The sequence below is a fragment of the Lagenorhynchus albirostris genome, chromosome 1, assembly GCF_949774975.1.
Source record: "Lagenorhynchus albirostris chromosome 1, mLagAlb1.1, whole genome shotgun sequence".
NCBI classification, from domain to species: domain Eukaryota; kingdom Metazoa; phylum Chordata; class Mammalia; order Artiodactyla; family Delphinidae; genus Lagenorhynchus; species Lagenorhynchus albirostris.
The window spans coordinates 45,923,550-45,929,549 of NC_083095.1; positions in this window are offsets into that span (position 1 = coordinate 45,923,550).

The window sequence follows — 6,000 nt, forward strand, 5'->3', positions numbered from 1 at the left end:
CCTCCAGGCGGTCACAAAGCACCGAGCTGATCTCCCTGTGCCATGTGGCTGCTTCCCACTAGCTATCTACCTTACGTTTGTTAGTGTATATATGTCCATGCCTCTCTCTCGCCCTGTCACAGCTCATCCTTCCCCCTCCCCATATCCTCAAGTCCATTCTCCAGTAGGTCTGTGTCTTTATTCCTGTCTTACCCCTAGGTTCTTCATGACATTTTTTCCCCTTAAATTACATATATATGTGTTAGCATACGGTATTTGTCTTTCTCTTTCTGACTTACTTCACTCTGTATGAAAGACTCTAGGTCTATCCACCTCATTACAAATAGCTCAATTTCGTTTCTTTTTATGGCTGAGTAATAGTCCATTGTATATATGTGCCACATCTTCTTTATCCATTCATCAGACGATGGGCACTTAGGTTGTTTCCGTCTCCGGGCTACTGTAAATAGAGCTGCAATGAACATTTTGGTACATGACTCTTTATGAATTTTGGTTTTCTCAGGGTATATGCCCAGTAGTGGGATTGCTGGGTCATATGGTAATTCTATTTTTAATTTTTTAAGGAACCTCCATACTATTCTCCATAGTGGCTGTATCAGTTTACATTCCCACCAACAGTGCAAGAGGGTTCCCTTTTCTCCACACCCTCTCTGGCATTTATTGTTTATAGATTTTCTGATGATGCCCATTCTAACCTGTGTGAGGTGATACATCATTGTAGTTTTGATTTGCATTTCTCTAATAATAAGTGATGCTGAGCAGCTTTTCATGTGCTTCTTGGCCATCTGTATGTCTTCTTTGGAGAAATGTCTATTTAGGTCTTCTGCCCATTTTTGGATTGGGTTGTTTGTTTTTTAGTTATTGAGCTGTTGTAAATTTTGGAGATTAATCCTTTGTCAGTTGCTTCATTTGCAAATATTTTCTCCCATTCTGAGGGTTGTCTTTTCGTCTTGGTTATGGTTTCCTTTGCTGTGCAAAAGCTTTGAAGTTTCATTAGGTCACATTTGTTTATTTTTGTTTTTATTTCCATTTCTCTAGAAGGTGGGTCAAAAAGGATCTTGCTGTGATTTATGTCATAGAGTGTTCTGCCTATGTTTTCCTCTAAGAGTTTGATAGTTTCTGGCCTTACATTTAGGTCTTTAATCCATTTTGAGCTTATTTTTGTGTATGGTGTTAGGGAGTGAACTAATCTCATACTTTTACATGTACCTGTCCAGTTTTCCCAGCACCACTTATTGAAGAGGCTGTCCTTTCTCCACTGTACATTCCTGCCATCTTTATCAAAGATAAGGTGTCCATATGTGCATGGGTTTATCTCTGGGCTTGCTATCCTGTTCAATTGATCTATCTTTCTGTTTTTGTGTCAGTACCCTACTGTCTTCATTACTGTAGCTTTGTAGTATAGTCTGAAGTCAGGGAGCCTGATTCTTCCATCTCCGTTTTTTGTTCTCAAGATTGCTTTGGCTATTCGCGGTCTTTTGTGTTTCCATACAAATTGTGAAATTTTTTGGTTCTAGTTCTGTGAAAAATGCCAGTGGTAGTTTGATAGGGATTGCATTGAATCTATAGATTGCTTTGGGTAGTATAGTCATTTTCACAATGTTGATTCTTCCAATCCAAGAACATGGTATATCTCTCCATCTATTTGTATCATCTTTAATTTCTTTCATCAGTGTCTTATAATTTTCTGCATACAGGTCTTTTTTCTCCTTAGGTAGGTTTATTCCTAGATATTTTATTCTTTTTGTTGCAATGGTAAATGGGAGTGTTTTCTTGATTTCACTTTCAGATTTTTCATCATTAGTGTATAGGAATGCAAGAGATTTCTGTGCATTAATTTTGTATCCTGCTACTTTACCAAATTCATTTATTAGCTCTAGTAGTTTTCTGGTAGCATCTTTAGGATTCTCTATGTATACTATCATGTCATCTGCAAACAGTGACAGCTTTACTTCTTCTTTTCCGATTTGGATTCCTTTTATTTCCTTTTCTTCTCTGATTGCTGTGGCTAAAACTTCCAAAACTATGTTAAATAAGAGTGGTGAGACTGGGCAACCTTGTCTTGTTCCTGATCTTAGTGGAAGTGCTTTCAGTTTTTCACCATTGAGGATGATGTTGGCTGTGGGCTTGTCATATATGGCCTTTATTATGTTGAGGAAAGTTCCCTCTATGCCTACTTTCTGAAGGGTTTTTATCATAAATGAGTGTTGAATTTTGTCAAAAGCTTTCTCTGCATCTATTGAGATGATCACATGGTTTTTCTCCTTCAATTTGTTAATATGGTTTATCACATTGATTGTTTTGCGTATATTGAAGAATCCTTGCATTCCTGGAATAAACCCCACTTGATCATGGTGTATGATCCTTTTAATGTGCTGTTGGATTCTGTTTGCTAGTATTTTGTTGAGGATTTTTGCATCTATGTTCATCAGTGATATTGGCCTGTAGTTTTCTTTCTATGTGACATCCTTGTCTGGTTTTGGTATCAAGGTGATGGTGGCCTCGTAAAAGGAATTTGGGAGTGTTCCTCCCTCTGCTATATTTTGGAAGAGTTTGAGAAGGACAGGTGTTAGCTCTTCTCTAAATGTTTGATGGAATTCGCCTGTGAAGCCATCTGGTCCTGGGTTTTTGTTTGCTGGAAGATTTTTTATCACAGTTTCAATTTCAGTGCTTGTGATTGGTCTGTTCATATTTTCTATTTCTTCCTGATTCAGTCTTGGCAGGTTGTGCCTTTCTAAGAATTTGTCCATTTCTTCCAGGTTGTCTGTTTTATTGGCATAGAGTTGCTTGTAGTAATCTCTCATGATCTTTTTAATTTCTGCAGCGTGAGTTATTACTTTTCCTTTTTCATTTCTAATTCTATTGATTTGAGTCTTCTCCCTTTTTTTCTTGATGAGTCTGGCTAATGGTTTATCAATTTTGTTTATCTTCTCAAAGAACCAGCTTTTAGTTTTATTGATCTTTGCTATTGTTTCCTTCATTGCTTTTTCATTTATTTCTGATCTGATTTTTATGATTTCTTTCCTTCTGCTAAAGTTGGGGTTTTTTTGTTCTTCTTTCTCTAATTGCTTGAGGTGCAAGGTTAGGTTGTTTATTCGAGATGTTTCCTGCTTCTTAAGGTGGGCTTGTATTGCTATAAACTTCCCTCTTAGAACTGCTTTTGCTGTGTCCCATAGGTTTTGGGTCGTCGTGTCTCCATTGTCATTTGTTCCTAGGTATTTTTTTATTTCCTCTTTGATTTCTTCAGTGATCACTTCGTTATTAAGTAGTGTATTGTTTAGGTTCCATGTGTTTGTATTTTTTACAGATCTTTTCCTGTAATTGATAGCTAGTCTCATGGCATTGTGGTCGGAAAAGATACTTGATAGAATTTCAATTTTCTTAAATTTACCGAGGCTTGATTTGTGACCCATGATATGATCTATCCTGGAGAATGTTCCATGAGCACTTGAGAAAAATGTGTATTCTGTTGTTTTTTGGATGGAGTGTCCTATAAATATCAATTAAGTCCATCTTGTTTAATGTATCATTTAAAGCTTGTGTTTCCTTATTTATTTTCATTTTGGATGATCTGTCCATTGGTGAAAGTGGGGTGTTAAAATCCCCTACTATGAATGCATTACTGTCGATTTCCCCTTTTATGGCTGTTAGTATTTGCCTTATGTATTGAGGTGCTCCTATGTTGGGTGCATAAATATTTACAATTGTTATATCTTCTTCTTGGATCGATCCCTTGATCATTATGTAGTGTCCTTCTTTGTCTCTTCTAATAGTCTTTATTTTAAAGTCTATTTTGTCCGATATGAGAATTGCTACTCCAGCTTTCTTTTGGTTTCCATTTGCATGGAATATATTTTCTACCCCCTTACTTTCAGTCTGTATGTGTCTCTAGGACTGAAGTGGGTCTCTTGTAGACAGTATATATATGGGTCTTGTTTTTGTATCCATTCAGCTAATCTGTGTCTTTTGGTGGGAGCTTTTAGTCCATTTACATTTAAGGTAATTATCGATATGTATGCTCCTATTCCCATTTTCTTAATTGTTTTAGGTTCGTTATTATAGGGCTTTTCCTTCTCTTGTGTTTCTTGTCTAGAGAAGTTCCTTTAGCATTTGTTGTAAAGCTGGTTTGGTGGTGCTGAACTCTCAGCTTTTGCTTGTCTGTAAAGGTTTTAATTTCTCCATGAAATCTGAATGAGATCCTTGCTGGGTAGAGTAATCTTGGTTGTAGGTTTTTCTCCTTCATCACTTTCAGTATGTCCTGCCACTCCCTTCTGGCTTGCTGAGTTTCTGCTGAGAGATCAGCTGTTAACCTTATGGGGATTCCCTTGTGTGTTATTTGTTGTTTTTCCCTTGCTGCTTTTAATATGCTTTCTTTGTATTTAATTTTTGACAGTTTGATTAATATGTGTCTTGGCATATTTCTCCTTGGATTTATCCTGTATGGGACTCTCTGTGCTTCCTGGAGTTGATTAACTATTTCCTTTCCCATATTAGGGAAGTTTTCAACTATAATCTCTTCAAATATTTTCTCAGTCCCTTTGTTTTTCTCTTCTTCTTCTGGAACGCCTATAATTCCAATGTTGGTCGTTTAATGTTGTCCCAGAGGTCTCTGAGACTGTCCTCGGTTCTTTACATTCTTTTTTCTTTATTCTGCTCTGCAGTAGTTATTTCCACTATTTTATCTTCCAGGTCACTTATCCATTCTTGTGCCTCAGTTATTCTAAGTTATTGATCCCATCTAGAGTATTTTTAATTTCATTTATTGTGTTGTTCATCGTTGCTTGTTTCATCTTTATTTCTTCTAGGTCCTTGTTAAATGTTTCTTGCATTTTGTCCATTCTATTTCCAAGATTTTGGATCATCTTTACTATCATTATTATGAATTCTTTTTCAGGTAGACTGCCTATTTCCTCTTCATTTGTTCGGTCTGGTGCATTTTTATCTTGCTCCTTCATCTGCTGAGTGTTTCTCTGTCTTCTCATTTTGCTTATCTTACTGTGTTTGGGGTCTACTTTTTGCAGGCTGCAGGTTTGTAGTTCCCTTTGTTTTTCATGTCTGTCTCCAGTGGCTAAGGTTGGTTCAGTGGGTTGTGTAGGCTTCCTGGTGGAGGGGACTAGTGCCTGTTTTCTGGTGGATGAGGCTGGATCTTGTCTTTCTGTTGGGCAGGTCCACGTCTGGTGGTGTTTTTTGGGGTGTCTGTGGACTTATTATGATTTTAGGCAGCCTCTCTGCTAATGAGTGGGGTTGTGTTCTTGTTTTGCTAGTTGTTTGGCATAGGTTGTCCAGCACTGTAGCTTGCTGGTCGTTGAGTGAAGCTGGGTGCTGGTGTTAAGATGGAGGTCTCTGGGAGAATTTCGCCATTTGATATTATGTGGAGCTGAGAGGTCTCTTGTTGACCAGTGTCCTGAAGTTGGCTCTCCCACCTCAGAGGCAGAGCCCTGACTCCTGGCTGGAGGACCAAGAGCCTTTCATCCACATGGCTCAGAATAAAAGGGAGAAAAAGTGGAGAGAATTAGTAGAAGTAGAAAGAAAGAAAGAAAGAAAGAAAGAAAGAAAGAAAGAAAGAAAGAAAGAAAGAAAGAAGGAAGGAAGGAAGGAAGGAAGGAAGGAAGGAAGGAAGGAAGGAAGGAAGGAAGGAAGAAGAAGAAGAAGGCAAGAAGGCAAGAAGGAAAGAAAGGAGGGAGGGAGGGAGGAAGGAAGAAGGAAGGAGGGAAGGAAGGAAAAAAGAGAGAAAGAAAGAAGATACAGTAAAATAAAATAAAGTATAATAAAGTTATTGAATTAAAAATTAATTATTTAGAAAAAAAAAGGGACGGCTAGAACCTTAGGACAAATGGTGGAAGCAAAGCTATATAGACAAAAATCTTACACAGAAGCATACACATACACCCTCACAAAAAGAGGTAAAGGGGAAAACATCATAAATCTTTCTCTCAAAGTCCACCTCCTAAATTTGGGATGAGTCATTGTCTTAAGGAGGGGAGGGGAGGGGAGGGAAGG